The sequence below is a fragment of the Lygodium microphyllum genome, chromosome 4 (genome assembly GCF_053477565.2).
Source record: "Lygodium microphyllum isolate KBCC chromosome 4, Lygodium_microphyllum_v1.1.10, whole genome shotgun sequence".
NCBI classification, from domain to species: Eukaryota; Viridiplantae; Streptophyta; class Polypodiopsida; order Schizaeales; family Lygodiaceae; genus Lygodium; species Lygodium microphyllum.
Genome location: NC_141138.1, coordinates 100,019,851 through 100,038,526, shown reverse-complemented (window position 1 = coordinate 100,038,526; position 18,676 = coordinate 100,019,851).

Sequence of the window (18,676 nt, the reverse complement as noted above, 5' to 3'; positions counted from 1 at the left end):
AAGAATAGAGCACATGCTCCTCTAGAGTTGGTGCATGCTGACTTGTGTGGTAAGATGCCTACACAGGCCTTGGGGGGATCTTCTTATTTTATGTTGATTGTCGATGACTACAGTAGGAAGATGTGGGTGTACTTCCTTCGTGATAAGGCTCAAGCTTTTGGTAAGTTTAAAGAATGGCTAATACTTGTTGAGAATGAAACAGGGAAAAGTGTGAAGAAATTTAGAACAGATGGTGGTGGTGAGTTCAACTCAAAGGAGTTTGAAGGCTTTTGCAAGAGCAAAGGGATCAAGCGTCAATTGACGACGCCTCACACACCTCAGCAGAATGGTGTTGTGGAACGCAGGAATCGTACCATTGTGGAGATGGCAAGATGCATGCTAAAGGGCAAGGGATTGCCTAACCATTTTTGGGCTGAAGCTGTTAATACTGCAGTCTACATTCTAAATCGGAGCTTCACAAAGGCTCTCAAGGGAAAAACACCTCATGAGGCTTACACTGGTAAGAAACCATCTGTTTCACATTTCAGAATTTTTGGATGTGAATGTTATGCACATGTTCCAGATGAGAAGAGAAACAAGTTACAACCAAAAAGCAGAAAATGTATCTTCTTGGGTTATAGTGATGAGCAGAAGGCTTACAAGTTATATGACCAAGAGGCAAAGAAGATCATCGCGAGCCGTGATGTGGTGTTCAAGGAGGAGCCGCATACAGTGGAGGAGGAGAAGGCAAGGTCTTCCACTTTATCATCAAGCGAAGAAGTAGTCCACTATGAACCTGTCCCGAGAGCTATCCCTATCCTTAAGGAGGAGGAAGCATCATCTTCAGATGATGAGGAAAAAGTTCACCAACCTGACATCACCCCACCGGAAAAGCCATTGCCGCGCTGGGTGAAGCAGCTCTATGACCACAATAATCCTATGCCTGCATCTGTTGAGGAGAAGGCAGACGGACCAAGGAGGTCTCAGAGAATAGAGGAGCAAAGGAGGGCTTCTGCTCACATAGTCAACATGGCCTTGATGGTTGAGATTATGAGAGAAGTAAAGGAGCCAACTGACTTAGAAGAAGCACTTGCAGATCCATCATGGAAGGCTGCTATGCAGGCGGAGTATGACAGCATAATGAAGAATGACACTTGGGAGCTAGTGGATCGGCCAGCAAAGCGGAAGATTATTGGCACCAAGTGGATCTGGAAGGTAAAGTACAAGGCTGATGGTACCTTAGAAAAGTACAAAGCTAGACTGGTTGCCCAAGGATTTTCACAAGTTGAAGGGTTTGATTTTCAAGAGTCATTTGCCCCAACTGCCAGAATGACCACTATTCGCACGGTACTTGCAGTGGCTGCCCACAAGAAGTGGCCAGTGTACCAAATGGATGTTAAGTCAGCGTTCTTAAATGGTGACCTCAAGGAGGAGGTGTACGTGGCTCAGCCACCAGGGTTTGAGGCCCCCCATTCTGAGAACAAAGTGTGTAAACTGAAGAAGGCATTGTATGGGCTGAAACAAGCCCCCAGAGCATGGTACCAGCGGATAGATAGGTTCTTTTTAAACCTAAACTTCAAAAGATGTGCCTCAGATGCTAACTTGTATGTTTACAGGGATGGTAAAAAGTCTGTAGTGATTGTCCTATATGTGGACGACCTTCTTATTACAGGTGACTATGAAGATATGATCAACCAAACTCGAAAGGCTTTGAGTTTTGAGTTTGAAATGACAGACTTGGGCTTGCTGCACTATTGTTTGGGGATTGAAGTCTGGCAAGAGCCAGGAAAGATCTTCATCTCTCAGAAGAAGTATGCATGGGAGATCTTGAAGGCATTTGGCATGACCGAGTGCAAGGAGATAGCTACACCTATGGAGGTGAATGTAAAGTTATCCGTTGAGGATACATCAGCACTAGCAGACATTGGGAGGTATAGGAGGTTGGTTGGCAGTCTAATCTACTTGTGTAACACCAGACCAGATATCAGTTTTGCTGTTGGTGTTTTGAGCAGGTTCTCAAACAAACCTCATGAGAGTCATTGGAAGGCTGGGATGCGGGTGCTCAGATACTTGAAGAAAACTCTTGACTATGGTATCACATACAGTTTCGGAACTTCTCTTGTGGGGAACTGTGACTCAGATTGGGCAGGAGACATTGATTCCAGGAAGTCAGTTTCTGGTTATTGTTTCTCTTTGGGTTCAGGAATTTTCTCTTGGATTAGTAAGAAGCAACCAACAGTGGCATTGTCTTCTACCGAAGCAGAGTACAAGGCAGCTTGTTTTGCTGCATGTGAGGCCGTATGGTTGAGAAGGATTCTATGGCATATGGGAGTGCAAGATGAAGAACCAACTGTGCTGAGATGTGACAATCAGAGTTGCATCGCCATTGCCAAAAATCCAGTGTTTCATGCACGCACCAAACATATAGAGATCCAGTATCACTATGTGCGTGATTTGATGGAGGATGGGATAGTGGAATTGGTCTACTGTCCAACAGAGGAGAATGGAGCAGATATCTTCACCAAAGCACTTACAAAGGATCTGCTTCAAGTTCATCTTCAGAGACTCGGCATTGGGCCGAGGAGATAGTTCACCTATGGGTGGACATTGAGGGGGGGTGTTAGATATGATCAATGCCCCACCCTCATTAGGTGCTACCAATGATCCATGGTGCTCAAAGTTGTAAGGCCCCCATTATGAGGAGAAGCCAAATGTGAGCCCGGACATTGGTTGAGTCCTGACTTATATATCAGATGAGGTCTATGTGACCGGATGGCAAAAAGGTGACTGTTGTGGGTCTAATCTTTGGGTTAGACGGAGTGGTTAAGCTGGTAGCAACTCGAGGCACATTGCATTGAGTTGCGTGGTAAGGGAGTTAAAAGGGGCCCCTATTGTGGGGTCCGGGGGCCGCGGAAGCGGCCCCTGGCTGGGGGGTCCCAGGGGGGCCAGCGGCCCCCCTGGCAGGGGTCCGGGGGCAGCGCCCCCGGCCCGATGGTAAAGGGAATATTCCCTGGAATATTCCCTGGCCGACTAGTGGAGGCTCATATGGTAGGTCGGTCAGCAGGCCGACCTAACGACCTTCGCGGGCTATAAAAGCTAAACCCCTTCGCAGCCATCACACACTCATCTTTCACCCAGTCAGAGTTGTTGTTCCAGCTAGCCTTAAGCTCTTCACCTATCTTCTGTCTAGATCGCCATCTAAGCTTCACACAGTGGAAGCGCACGGGTGGACAGAGCCATCTTTGTATCAGTTGTTTGGAGTTAAAGAATTTTACTGATTCTCCTCTTATCTGTTGTGTACTCTCTATCTCTTTCTCAGATTCTGTTCGCTGCGCCTTGTAATATTTTACAAGAGAGCTCCTTTATCCTCTACTAAATTAGAAACAGCAGATGATCCATCTGTCTGAGGCAAACTGGGGAGAGCTGGAGCTATGGTGCATGAAATGGAGCATGCAAACTGAAGATCAACATGCCCAACTACTAAAGATGTAAATATGGTGAGAGCTCCACTTCTTTGCCTCTTTGGTCTGACAAAAATGCATACTGAAACAGTCTATAAAAGAGGGAAATCTGAGAGAAGAGTATTCAGCCTACTCTTATGCACGACTTCTCTCATCTTGTTTACCTTATTCTTGGTCCAATGAAGCCGACTTGTACCCAAGTACTTGAGTGACTTTGGGGCAAGCAAAGGGTGAGGATATTGAAGACTTATGGGCTATTATGGGCTAAAATAACCAGTCATAAACAGGGCAACCCACTGTTATGGTCCATTTTTATGAGCAAAAATGGAATTTTTATGGTTGTAATGGAAGGAAATGACCTCTTTTCTTCAGGACATTGTTCATGAATGATTAAAAGTGCTTCCTCTTGAGTTTATGCACTCATTTTGAACTTGATTATGGGCTGGAATTTTCTGTTTTAAAACAGGGCTGAAGCTAAAAATTATACTTTTTCAATTCATTTCATGTATCTTTGGCCCAAATCTTGGATGCATTTGAATCTATCAACAATATACTTGATCCAAAGGGTTGAAATCCATCTATGTACTTGAAATAAATGCCATTAGAGCTTGCATTTGACATTCATAAATGAATTGAAAATCTGAAAATATCCTTTATGATATGATGTATGTATCCAGCGGCATTTGATGTAATCAAGATAGACTTATTCCTTTTGTTCATGTATGCTAAGTACATAGTGAAAAGGCTTGAACTCTTCTTCCGTACCTAAATCATTTCTAAATCTCGGATCTTATTAAACCCCAATCCATTTTTCCTTCCCGAATCTTGAATCCTAAACTCTTCTTCTGCACTAAAAGCCCCGGTGGTAAACCTTCAACTCTTAACGCGACGACAATGGTGAACCCGACATGAAGGTCCGTTGCAGAAGAAGAAGTCCAATGGGAGAATCATCAAGTTCGGGAGGAGATGCTTTGCAACAGTTGGTTCGTCTAATGCAAGAGAGCCAACAACAACAGCTGCAATTTCAGCAGCAGTTGCAATTGCAACAACAATGGAGACAAGAAGAAGAACGGATTGATGCTACTGCCATTAAGGCCTTAGAAGTAGTTGGGCATGAGCTCAAGCAATTTAATGGGCAAAATGTGTCCTCTTTTATCCGCCTCTACACTGACAAGATGGTCTTCTTTGGAGTTCCTCAACATGCCTGGAGCCGTTACTTTGCCCGCCTGGCTGTGCATGGTCTCCAGGACCAAATTCATGGTCTTTTCCAAAAAGATGCTGGATGGACTGTGTTCAAGAAGGCTCTTCGAGAAGAATTTTTCCTTGAAGATTTTGGCCTTATGACAAAGAAAGTCTTCACAGAATGGGTCGAAAGGCCCAATAAGGGTCTAACCGCTACTGCTCTTCATCGAGAATTTGAAAGCAAATTTTCCCAACTAGATCCTGATGACCAACAAGGTATGGAAAGTCAAAAGATTGAATTATTTTTAAAGGCTGCAGATTCTTCTCTTCAGGAGAAATTGACTGACCGACTTGAAGACCCTGACTCTGAGTCGAGATTAAAGACTCCTTGGAGTGATGTCACTGAAGTAGTTAATATGATTGCTCGAAGAGAGCGATTACGCCTAAGATGGGGATCAACCCCTGCAACAACTGAATCTATGAAGGAGCCTGTTCCAGTTTCTTGACCTCCTGTCTCAATGGCCGAGCAATCAAGAAATTCTGTTGTTCCTTCTCCAAAGAAGAATGTCATGGACGAGCTAATTAAAAGCATGCGGGATCTCCATCTTAATTTAACAGAAATTAATGCTAAAGTAGAAAGGCTTGATGTAAAAGTAGAAGAAAGGGGTCGGTCAACTGCCCAAAGGCCTGCACGAGAAGGCTTTAAAAGACGCTGCATTTGGTGTGATAGCCTTCAGCATGACAAGAGGGAGTGCGATGCATTCCGTGAAGCTGAAGCACAAAAATTAGTCTTTCGGAAGGATGGTAAAATTCATGCAACTGAAACCGGGCTTCCTCTTGAGCCAAACTTCGGCAATGGTGGCATGAAGAAAAGATTGGAGGATTTAGCAACAAGAGCGGCTTATGCAGCTGTTGATGCTGCAACTTATGGGTTGCAAATTGAGCCAACTAATGAAATTGTTAAAGTATGTAAAACTAATGCAAAATCTAAAGTGTGGACATAGGCCTTGGAATGCATGGAGCAAGGCAAGGCAACTAAGGATGATTTAACCATTGCCAGTCAATGTATTCGAGGAAGAACCGGTTGGTCCGAGCCTGTAGATTCATTTTCAGCTTTTGCTTGGTTAGCTGAAATTAATAATCAAGAAGCCATGACAGAAGAAAAGAGAAGAAGATTTTGTCGGTCCTTCTTCTTCAGGACCGACTAAACGTATAACAAGAAGTAAACCAGACCAACAAAAGGCTGCTGAAAATCCGCTGCCACCAGAATTTGACATGTGAGATGCCCCTCAAGCAAAGAAGACACAAGGAAAAAGAAAAAGCAAACATCCCAGTTACAAGTTGCAGTTTGACATAGAGACCGCAACAGATCTTAAACGGATCCTAGAAGGAAGGATTCTTGGAAGTAGAATTGAATTTACATTAGGTGAAATTCTCGGTATTGCAAAACGAGGATTTCATGATGTAATAATTGATGTAATTAAACGAAAAAGACAATATGTTGGTGAAGAAACTGAAGAATCTATACATGCTTTTTTGCAAGTACTTCATGTGTATTTGCAGGATGAAGAGAAGCTGAAAACTCAAGGGATTCTATTGGAGGCAATCAAAGAATTGATTGTAGCCATTGAAGCCAAAGATGAAGACATTTATGAAGTAGAAGCTGAAGAAGCCATAATGGTGGGGACTTCACAATCTAAAGTGCAGCCCATGAGTAAGAAATATACTCTTCTTCACAACATGCAAGAAGAAAGTGAAACTCACTTTATTCCTAGTAGTCACTATTCCCATACCCATTGGGCAAGGGCGACTACTGAAACTGTTGTTAAGATCGGTGAAAAAGAAACTCCATGCATTGCTCTTATAGACCATGGTTTGGAAATTAATGTTATGTCAAGAAGTCTCTATGAGAATGGTGGATGGCCCATTGATGTGGACCCAGGATGGTGCATGAAGGCAGCCAATAACTCTTCTGGCGATCTTTATGCAGCATGTCCTTATATACAAGTTACTATTGGTAATGTAAAAGATGAATTTCATTTCTTTGTTCAAGATTCGTACAGTTATATTTTGGAAATTAATGTTATGTCAAGAAGTCTCTATGAGAATGGTGGATGGCCCATTGATGTGGACCCAGGATGGTGCATGAAGGCAGCCAATAACTCTTCTGGCGATCTTTATGCAGCATGTCCTTATATACAAGTTACTATTGGTAATGTAAAAGATGAATTTCATTTCTTTGTTCAAGATTCGTACAGTTATCCTATCATTCTTGGACAACCATTTATTTCCGAGTCTCGTTTAGAGACAAAGGCTCTTGATGATGGTTCATCATATGCTCGAATAAGAAGCAAGGATAATGATAAAGCTGTTCAATTCCTAACTGTCTGTGTTAATCACCATCGGAATAGGGATCGATTGAGAGATCATCCTGTTCCTCCTAATGCCCGAGAATTTAAGGGTTTTCGGGTAGCGCTGCTATAAGTGGAGGCTATGGTGGTGTATCATGTCATAAAAAATTGCCTCCACATATGAAGGAGGCAAAGCCAAAAGCTGATTTGCAAGTTTTTTCAGCCAATAGTGTGGGCTGTTATAAACAGTTTTCAGCCATGAACAAGGTTGAAAGAAAGTATTTAAGTCATATGGAGCAAGAGCTGAAGCAAATTGATGTTTTACCTAAAAATGAAGAAATTTCAGGACTATTTTATGGGCTGAATTATAATGATACAATGGCTAAAATTTATACAGCCGTTCATGCTGAAAATCAAGCTGAAAATCTGTCCATACAGGTATGTACATTGGATATGTATGACATAATTCAAGAATTTGCAGATTATGAAGCTTTTGGACAGCCAAACAAGGATGAAGCAAGAGTAGAAACAAAGTATAAAACTGTTGATAAGAAGGTCAAGCCGATAGCTACTCCTCTACCTCCTGAAAGCGAAAGACTGGCAGAAAGGGTATCCAAACAACCAAGCCTTCGTGATCAGAAAGATATTGGTCACCAATTTACAGCAGAAAGTCTACAAAAGCTAAAAATTGGTGAAGACTCTTTTCTCTTGCGGCGGCTGAAAAGCAAATCTTCGTGCAGATGTTAAAGAACCATGGTAAAGCCTTTTCATTTCAGCCACATGAAAATGGCTGTGTGGATCCAAGCATTGTGGCACCAATGGTAATTTTTACGGTCCCACATGTTCCTTGGAATCTTAAACCAATTCCGGTTTCAAGGGCTCATTTGCCTAAGTTATTGGAACTTTTAAATGAAAAGATAAAAATGCGAATATTGGAGCCATCCTCAGCTCCATATTCCAACCGATGGCTTACTGTACTTAAGAAGAATGGATCTTTACGATTCATTCAAGATTTACAACCCATCAATAAAGTCACTATTAGAAATGTTGGATCAGGACCAATTGTGGATGAGTTTGCTGAAGCTTTTGCAGGTAGGGCAATCTATTCCATGGGAGACTTATATTCAGGCTACAACCAATTTTAGCTTACTTTAGAAAGCCGTGACATTACCACAATGAAGACGCCTCTTGGCCTAGTCCACATGTGTACTCTACCTCAAGGGGCTACGAATTCAGTAGCTCACATGATGAATGCTATGCATAAAGTATTGAGGGATTATATTCCTCAATTGACTCTTCCTTTTCTTGATGATGTTCCAATCAAAGAATGTGAAGTTTATGAGAAAAATGAAGAACTCAATGAACTTGGATGTCGAAAGTTTGTCTCTAATCATATTAATGATTGTGCTCAAATCTTGTCTAAATTAGAAGAAGTCCATCTTACTCTTTCAGGAGCTAAATCTGTTTTTGGAGTCGAAGAAGTCCTTGTGGTCGGGACATATGTGTGGTCCATATGGCCGAAAGCCTTCTCCATCCAAAATAGATGCTATCGGTAAAATGCAAGAAGAATGTACAAATGTTTCAGAGGTGAGAAGATTTCTTGGTGCATGTGTCTTCTACCTTATTTGGATTCCACATTTTGCCCATGTTGCTGAAAGTCTTTATCAGCTTCTAAGAAAGGGCCAAAGGTTTCTATGGACAAAAGAACACACTCAGACTATTCGGAAACTCAAGAAAATGCTGATTTTATCCCCCACTTTAAACAGGGCTAACTACTCTAATGGACAGCCCATTATACTCACAGTGGATACAAGTCCTATTGGAATAGGATGGGCAGTTGGACAAGACAACCTTGAAGGCAACATATATGTAATCCGCTTTGGAGCGAAGGTTCTTAATGAACGACAAAGAAGGTATGCTCAAATTAAAAGAGAGCTTTGGGGAGTAGTAACTGCATTAAAATGTGACAGGGAGTACTTCATGGGCGCACATGTTATAGTTGAGACAGATTGCCTTCCACTCTTGGGCATGATCGCCAACTGTTCCACTCCTGACATAGCCATGCTAAGATGGATAGCCTATATTAAATCCTTAAATCCTGATTTGAAACATACTAAAGGTAGAGATAATCCAGTTGCTGACATGCTTTCACGTGCCAGATATATGGATGAAGAAGAAATGATAGATGAAGAATAATCAGAGTTTATAAATGATGGTGTGAATGCAGATACAACAAAAATTACAGCAAGAACAACAAGTTGAACGGTTAAAATAACTTTTACATCAGCAAGGAAGGATGAATCAACCAAAGAAGGACAATGGACAGCTAGTAAACAGCATATTCAATGTTTTGTTATGGTTTGTTCACACTTTAAAGAAGAATATTATGCAGATGATTGGCCAAAAATCGGCCAATTTTTGAGCACTATGACAAAGAAGGTTGGACTAATGAAGAGTTCAAGAGAATTAAGAGAAAAGCCTGTGGTTTTTTTCTTAAAGATGGTTACCTTTGGAGGCATGCGAAAAAGAAAGGAAGGGCGCCTGTTCGTGTCTTAGGAGATAAAAAGACACAAAGACAAGTCATGCAAGAATTCCATGAAAGCCTATTGGCTGGACGTAGAGGCATATGGGGCACTTTTGCCAAAATAAAAGAAAAATTTTGGTGGCAAAACATGTATAAAGACATTGAGCATTTTGTTGAGTCTTGTCATGCTTGTCAAATGTATTCTATGGTAAAGCATAGAGATGGGCTTCAGCCTACCTATCCTTTATCCATTCACTATAGATGGGTTATTGATTTAGTGACCATGCCTACAGGAATTTGGAACATGAGATATCTAGTACTTGCTAGAGAAGATCTCACAAATCAAGTGGAAGGAAAGGCCTTGACAACAAAGTCCACTCATGCTGTTTGTAGATTTCTACTTGAAGAAGTATTTTGCAGGTATGGATGTGTTGCTAAAGTAACTGCTGATAGAGGGGAATTGGATGCCGATGAGGCTCGCCATTTCTTTGCTCAATTGGGAATTAAGCTATCTCTTACTTTAGCCTACAATCCAGAAGGCAATGGTAAGAAGGAAAGAGGCCATCAACCAATTCTTAAAGCTTTAGCAAAATCATGCAAAGGGAAGTTGAGGGAATGGCCTAAAATGCTACCATTCGCATTATGGGTTGATAGAACTACCCATAGTGCAGTGACAGGATATATGACAGCTGAACTTATGTATGGACAGCCACTCGTTATGCCTATTGAGGAATCCATTGTCACATGGAGTATCTTGCCTTGGGATGAAGGCATGAATAGAGAAGAATTGCTGTCTTTATGCATAAGGCAACTTGAAAGAAGGCCAGAAGATGTCAAAATAGCCATTGAAAGGCTAAAAACAGCAAGACTAAAGAATAAGAAGAGGTTTGACAAGCATCATCGACTCCATCCAAGAGCTATTCAAGAGAATGATTAGGTTCTTGTCTATGATAACAGCCTAGACAATCAATATAGTGCTCATAGGAAGTTAACCAAGCGATGGTTTGGACCATATGTTGTAAAAGTAGTACATAATAATGCTACTTACTCTTTGGCCGAAATGGATGGGACCATGATAAAGATTCCAATAGCTGGGAAACGAAACAAACTCTTCAAACGAAGAGAATCTTCAACTTATGAACTTGATGACTTAAATATAAGCCCTCTACTTGAAGACATGTAGGAAGAAAAAGACTTAGAGAATGAAGATGATGAAGATGATGAAGAAGATCCTCCTTGACCTGTAATCTTATGAAATGGCACATGCTAGAGGATATGCAGGTTAGGAGGGGGTGAATGTCAAAGAGTTTACTGTTCATAATATAAATCATGGGATTCTTATGAATACAGAAGAGCTTCACTGGAAGTTATATGAGAAATTTGCATACAAAATTCAGACATTGTTATCCAATAACCACCTTAGTTATACAAGTTCTTTTGTATTTAGCATAAAATTTTCAGTTATACCATGTATACTTATGAAAAATAAGTCTATGGGAACCTACAACTTGGTCATCTGGAAGAAATTGACAGTCTCAAAGATAAATCACATTAATTCAGGTACAAAAATATGGTCAGAACCCAAGAAAGATGCCAAAAACTGCCAAAAGTCCACTAGGTCCACATGGGACCTGGAGTAACAGACTTAAGTGACTAGCAAGTGACCTAGGCTGGTCAAAAAGTGACCAGGGCTGAGCAGGGAGCAGCCGTGTTTTTCGGCACAAAATGCGGGTTGCACTGCCTGAGGCAAACTGGAGAGAGCTAGAGCTATGGTGCGTGAAATGGAGCATGCAAACTGAAGATCAACATGCCCAACTACTGAAGATGTAAATATGGTGAGAGCTCCACTTCTCTGCCTCTTTGGTCTGACAAAAATGCATACTGAAATAGTCTATAAAAGAGGGAAATCTGAGAGAAGAGTATTCAGCTTGCTCTTATGCACGACTTCTCTCATCTTGTTTACCTTATTCTTGGTCCAATGAAGCCGACTTGTACCCAAGTACTTGAGTGACTTTGGGGCAAGCAAAGGGTGAGGATATTGAAGACTTATGGGCTATTATGGGCTAAAATAACCAATCATAAACAGGGCAGCCCACTGTTATGGTCCATTTTTATGAGCAAAAATGGGATTTTTATGGTTGTAATGGAAGGAAATGACCTCTTTTCTTCAGGACATTGTTCATGAATGATTAGATGTGCTTCCTCTTGAGTTTATGCACTCATTTTGAACTTGATTATGGGCTGGAATTTTCTGTTTTAAAACAGGGCTGAAGCTAAAAATTATACTTTTTCAATTCATTTCATGTATCTTTGGCCCAAATCTTGGATGCATTTGAATCTATCAACAATATACTTGATCCAAAGGGTTGAAATCCATCTATGTACTTGAAATAAATGCCATTAGAGCTTGCATTTGACATTCATAAATGAATTGAAAATCTGAAAATATCCTTTATGATATGATGTATGTATCCAGCGGCATTTGATGTAATCAAGATAGACTTATTCCTTTTGTTCATGTATGCTAAGTACATAGTGAAAAGGCTTGAACTCTTCTTCCGTACCTAAATCATTTCTAAATCTCGGATCTTATTAAACCCCAATCCATTTTCCCTTCCCGAATCTTGAATCCTAAACTCTTCTTCTGCACTAAAAGCCCCGGTGGTAGACCTTCAACTCTTAACGCGATGACAACGCCGAATGATCCGCGGCCAATTAAATTAGGTTCCATACTCAGTTCAGCAAGAAGGGAGGACTATGTATCCTTGATTCAAGAATTTCGCGACATTTTTGCTTGGAGTTATGACGAGCTGAGAGGCATTCCTCCCAGCCTGGCTGTTCATACTATTCCTGTAAAAGAAGGCAGTCATCCTGTGCGTCAGAAAGTAAGGCGTATGCCTTTTGAATTGAGGGGCGGGCTGCTTGAAGAGTTACAGAAGTTACAGAAAGCTGGTTTAATCTTCCTTGTACAACACACAGAATGGTGTTCACCAATTGTTATCAGGAAGAAGAAAAACTACCAGATCCGATTATGTGTAGACTTTAGAGAGCTGAATAAGTAGATGGTTAAGGATTACTACCCGTTGCCATTTATTGACCAGATTTTGGATCAATTAGCGGGTAGGAAAATATATTCTTTATGGATTGCTTTGCAAGATATATCCAGATGACAATTGCAGAAAAGGACAAGTTGAAAACGACTTTTATTACTGTCTTTGGTACTTTTGTGTACCATGTGATGGCCTTTGGTTTGTGCAATGCACCTGGATCATGGCAACGAACAGCAGACAAGACCTTTGGTGACATCTCCCCAGATGAGTTGAAAGTGTTTATCGATGACCTGGGGGCAGCCATTGTGAGGGAAAGGATGCTGATTATTTTGAGAAAGTGTTTTGAGCACTGCAGACAATTTTGTATCGCTCTTAATCCACGGAAGTGTGTCTTTGGAGTGCCTTATGGGCTATTGCTAGGCCATGTGGTCAGTTCAGTAGGAATAGCAACTGACCCTGAAAAGATCAAGGTCATAGTTGCTATGAGTCCACCACGCACTCCAAAAGAGGTACATAGCTTTCTGTCATCGATAGGGTACTATCGGTGGTTTATAAATGCCTTGGCAGAAAGGACGTTGCCATTAACGAATTTATTATCCTTTAGTTGTCTATTTGAATGGAACGATCCTTGTAAGGTAGCTTTCAAGGATGTGAAACATGAGTTAGTAAAAGCACCAATTTTAAAAGCACCTAAAAGAGGCGAGGTATTTTATATATTTTTAGCAACCACCATGTATAGTATCAGCTACTGTTTAGCCCAAATCTGGAAGGAAAAGTGGTATCATCCGATAGCTTTTGCTAGTCAAAAATTGGGCATATCAGAGGTCAACAACTATACCTACATGGAGAAGTTATGTCTTGCGATGGTCTTTGGGACTAAGAAATTCAGGCACTATATCCTCTATGAGAAGGTAGTTTTCTATACGAAGGCGGAAGGGCTTAGGTTGCTTATGAAGAAGCTACAGCCACCTGATCGTTTGGCAAAGTGGTTAATCACTTTGCAGGAGTTCGATTATGAGATTAAGAGTAAGCCACCGAGGTTGCAGGGTATTGTGGAATGCCTTGTGGATTTCGGGGAGTCGAAAGAGACTTTGGCTAAAGGAAGTGATATTGAAGAAATGTTTAAAATTGATACAGCTTCTATCCCATCTTGGTATGTTGCTATCACGCATTATCTATCGACGGGAGAGATTGGAGCTGGTTTATCAAAATCTAAAAAGAGGAAAATCAAACAACAGGCTTTGAAGTTTTCCTTGATCGCAGGAACACTATATCAGCAGGGTGTGAATGATATCTATCGCCAATGTGTGATGCCTCATGAGGTTCCTTTTATCTTGGAAGAGTGTCATGACTCTGCATGTGGAGGGCACTTCGTGGGACGGTTGACGACGCAGAAAGTTTTAAGAGCTAGATATTGGTGGCCGTCCATCTTCCAAGATTCCTTTGAGCATGTTAAGAGATGTGATACCTGTCAAAGACATGATAGTAGAGAGAATAAGAAACGCCCACTTACGCTTATCATGGCTATCCTTCCATTTGAGAAGTGGGGCATTGATTTTGTGGGTCCTATCACCCCGTCGTCTACTACCCAGAAGAGATACATTATAGTAGCAAAAACTGATTATTTTACAAAATGGTCAGAAGCGCAGGCGACGAGGTAGGACAATACAAAAGAAACTGCAAGTTTCCTTTTAGAGCAGATTATCTACCGTTTCAGTCCACCAAAGAATTAGTGTCGGACCATGGAACTCATTTTTTGAATAAAGTGATCAAAAGCTTGATTGAAGCTTGGCAAATCAAGCATAATAAAACGACCCCTTATAATCCGCAAGCAAATGGACAAGTCGAAAATACTAATAAGCAGCTTGTGGATATCTTGTCCAAAATAGTCTTTGAGAAGAAACAAGACTGGGACAGGAAGTTGTATGTGGCAGTATGGGCGTACAATACAACGTTCAAGCGAGCTACCGGCCATACCCCATTTAAATTGGTTTATGGGGAAGAGTGTGTGTTACCCCTTGAAATCGAGTTGCCAATCATACGGTTTGCAATTAACCACTCTTTGGGAGATGGGGATTCACTCTTTGAACATTTCACGACCATAGCCCACTTGGATGAGCTGAAATTGCAGAGCTTATTACACCAAGAGATAGCTAAACGTCGGATGAAGCAGTTGCACGACCTTAGAGCAAAGAAGTATACCTTTAAGAAAGGGCAATTAGTTCTGTACTACGATGCGCGTAGGGAGCTGTTTCCAGGGAAGCTGGAACCTAAATGGGATGGCCCCTACAAGATTATTAGGCCAGGAAAAAATAGGTCTACGGCTCTACTAGCCGATTTGCAGGGAGTAGAGTTTAAAAATAAGGTTAATCTTAATAAGATTAAACCTTATTATTTCTAAGTATGCTAATACATGAAAATGTATTGCAGGTCCATGCTGGGGCTGATTTGAGACCTGCAAAAGAGCTTAAAGCTGGTTGATGGGTTGGTTAATTCCTTATTTGGAGCACCCATATTTGGAGCAGAGATACCATCAGGGGAAAGTTATCTGGTGGAGCAAAGGATACAAAGTGATTGAGTGAGAGGACGGAACCTTTGTGTGGGAGATCAAAGTCTTCTGCCATCACTGCTTACGACTATTGACAAGTATCCCTGTTGAGTTCAATGAAGAAGGTGGGATGGAGCTGTCAGTTCATCCTCTCAATATGCTAAACTTTGATTATCATAGTTACGAATAGAGGAGTTCATGGTGGCAAGCTGTGTAAATCCATTATGGACGTACACATTATATTTTGATGGAGCATCTAGGGACCCTAATAAAAAAGAGAGTGTTGGAGTAGTAATCCGAGATCCCTGACGTAGAGTTACAATGAAGTTAGCTGATTATCTCGGGGTAGGATTCACTAACAATATGGCGGAGTATAAAGCCTTGATTATGGGACTACCTATTGCCAAGCAAGGTGGTATTCAGCAATTGTTAGTAAAAGGGGATTCCCAGTTGATCCTGAATCACCTAGATGGGACATACACAGTGCGGAATCCCATTCTTTGTATGTATCATTCTTACTGCGATGACCCTACTTGAGGAGTTTGAGAGAGTGTCTTTTCAGTTGATTCCACGTTGCTGGAATTAGTTTGCAGATTCACTAGCAAATCTTGCTTATGAAGAAGACCTTTTCTTCAATTGTGGTCCTAGTTTAGATATTGCTATCAATAATGAAACAGACTCGGTCACTTGTGGGGAATGTTATCAGAGCATGCAATATATGGCAGACGATGGTTGATATGGGTGATGCAAAGAGTAGCCGAGACCAATCTACCGTTATTATCCTGGACCCATAGGTTGATTAGACAACATGTTATGTGTACGCCTCTTGCTATATATGCAGGAGGGATGAGTTATAACCTTATGCATTTAGTTTAGGGCTGCAAGCCTGTTTTTCCTCCGTGGAAATGAGCATATTATTGTATATATGTACTATTTCGGGGAGGGATGTGTAGGTGCTATTTTGTTTGATCTCGTTAGGCCAAGAGGGCCCGTTTTGCGAGGTTTTGAATGTTTTAATTTATTAGGCCAAGAGGGCCGATCAAGTTTTGTAGTGAAGTGCTTTATTTCATTAGGCCAAGAGGGCCAGTTGTATGTTTAGTGCAGGTGCGGTTAATGGTTTCTTGTTTTAGTTTTGTGCTACACAGGTTCGGAAGAAAAGCTTGGAAGGAGCCTTTTGTTGCCCGGAAGCTTCTCGTGGCCCTATCCAAGTGATATCTCTCCTTTACGAGTACCGTGGTTTTTATGCTCTATGTGTCTGTGTACTTGTAGGGGATTTTCTTTTCTTGTTGGGGACCGGAGTCCAAGGCATGAAGTCCCAGGTTTAGGTTGGGTATGTCTGAGGGAGGTCTGAGTAGTCGTTGCCTCCTGTGAAGACATTGCCAGGCATCGAAAGACCTATTTTAGAAGGCAGTCCTAGTGACCCTGTTCTGCTAGCCTGCTAGGCAGCCGTTCTAGGAGTTCTTGTTAGTTGTGAGGCAGTTAGAGAAGCCTACCAGAAGAAAAATAATGATGATATAAGAGGAAAAGAAACCCTGAATATCTTAAAGACAATAAATATATACAAAGGTGTGTAAAAAGGGGTTCTAACCCCTATAAAAATAGAAAAGAAAAGAAATGAAAATTTATAAGCAGTTGATCATCGCCTTGTGAAGGCCTGGTAGGTACCTGGGGACGACAGACCCGGGGCCGATGCCTTGTCTTCCTAGGAGTGGCATCTTGCTAGAAAAGAAGAAATTAAGGACAGTTGGAGCGAAAATAAAAGTGAGCATTAGAAAAGGATTAAGTGTCACCTTGCGAGGGCTTGGTAGGTTCTTGGGTACCGAGACAGGTCCTGAGGCCAATGCCCTGTTCTCCTTGGGTCACTACGCTCAGCTCCCTCCTTTTTACATGCCCGAGTATGGAAAAATAAAAGCCCTAAAAGAAGAAATGTGCTAAACGAAACTACTTCTTGATCAGGCTATAGGAGTCCTCGCCTAGTAGGAGCTCCTGGTTGTGTTGTCCTTAGTTAGGTAGGTAGTTTAGACCACCACTTAGGGCGACTTCTTTGATAGTCTTTTCTAAGTTTGACCGTATTGGAACAATCGGTTAGTGACTAGCTTCGGACCTTCTATCATATTATGATAGGCCTAATCCTTGTGGATTTTATCCCTTGATTTTGTCAGGGGATAGGGTGAGCATTGTGCTGTGTTTAAGTATGTATCTCTTTTGTATCAGCTTGATGCTTCCTTTGGTTGTTTTGTGCAGACCTGTTGTGGGATTCGACGGGCTGGGTCGCCCTATCCCGTGGTCACCAATGAGAGCGGAATTTTAAGCCCAGGATGTATTTAAAATTTGCCAAAAAATTCGGAATTTAGGGGAAAAATATTCAACATTGAAGGCGACGGCTCTTGCTAGGACGATTTTAAGCACCAAGTGAAATACGACTCTTAAAAGGCGCCCGAGCGACACTTGTTGATTTTTGATAAATTTTCAAACTGCCGTGCTGGTTGTTAGGAGTTTCCAGTCAATGCGGGATGTCAAGTTGGATGCCCACGATTTTTCAGAGCTCGATTTGGATTCCGGATGGGGAAATGGCCACAAATTAGGCAAGATATGAAGAGGTGGACTTGTTTTTGGCCAAAGAGGGCATGACCTTTGGGGCCTTAGGTAGCATTTTATGCAACATCAAATCGTGGGCATGAAGAGATGAAGAAAAAAAATGTGGATGAAGGCGCCTGCAACACGCCGATTTTTGCGTCTCAAATCATGGAGCTGGAGATGCTTGCCTGAATGCAACCCACCCAACTGACAATGGGACTTAACTACTCCTTCCCTGCTGATCATTTCACCGTGCTTCGCCCGTCCAATGGTGGCCCGAATGAGAAGAGCCAATTCTAGTCTTTCTCTCTCCTCCCTCTCTCTCCCTTAAGGGGCTGTTCTTGTGTGCAAGAGGAAAATGAAGAATGGTGAAGGAAAGCTTGTCCAAATGAGACCAGATTGCTTCCGGATCGATGTAGACATGAAGATTGCTGATTGTGAAGATGCTGGACATTGAATGTGGGCTGACCCGTAGTCCCCACCAAAACCGAGATCCTGAGACATGAAGCCTAAGCGGTAATTCAATTTTTATGAAGAAAAAATGAGTTTTTATACTATTTGAAACATTGTTCCCATGGGCTGATTATGCAGTATGTTGTTTGATATGAGTTTGATCAGTTTATGCTTTGAAAATTAGAAAATCATAAGTGATATGGCTGAAATTAGTGTCATAAAACCCATAAAACATGCGTTTAAGGGGTAAAAATGGGGTTTTTTGCAAAATAAATGGGAAATATGAGACATAATGCCAACAAAACCTGAAATTTTGCTGTCAAGGAACCTAAGGGCCACAGCCCACAATCAATCTTAATTTTTAGTCATTTTTTTATTGAATAAAATAGAGGAAAATTACCAAAAAATGGTGGAAAATGGGTTTTAAATAAGAGAAAATTAGAAAATGATAAAAGAAAAATTCCAAAAAATTACATGTGTGTTTGTGCAATGTATAATGAAGGTAGGGCACGAGGTTGACCTCGGTTTACCCTCGTTTTTATGTTTTTGTT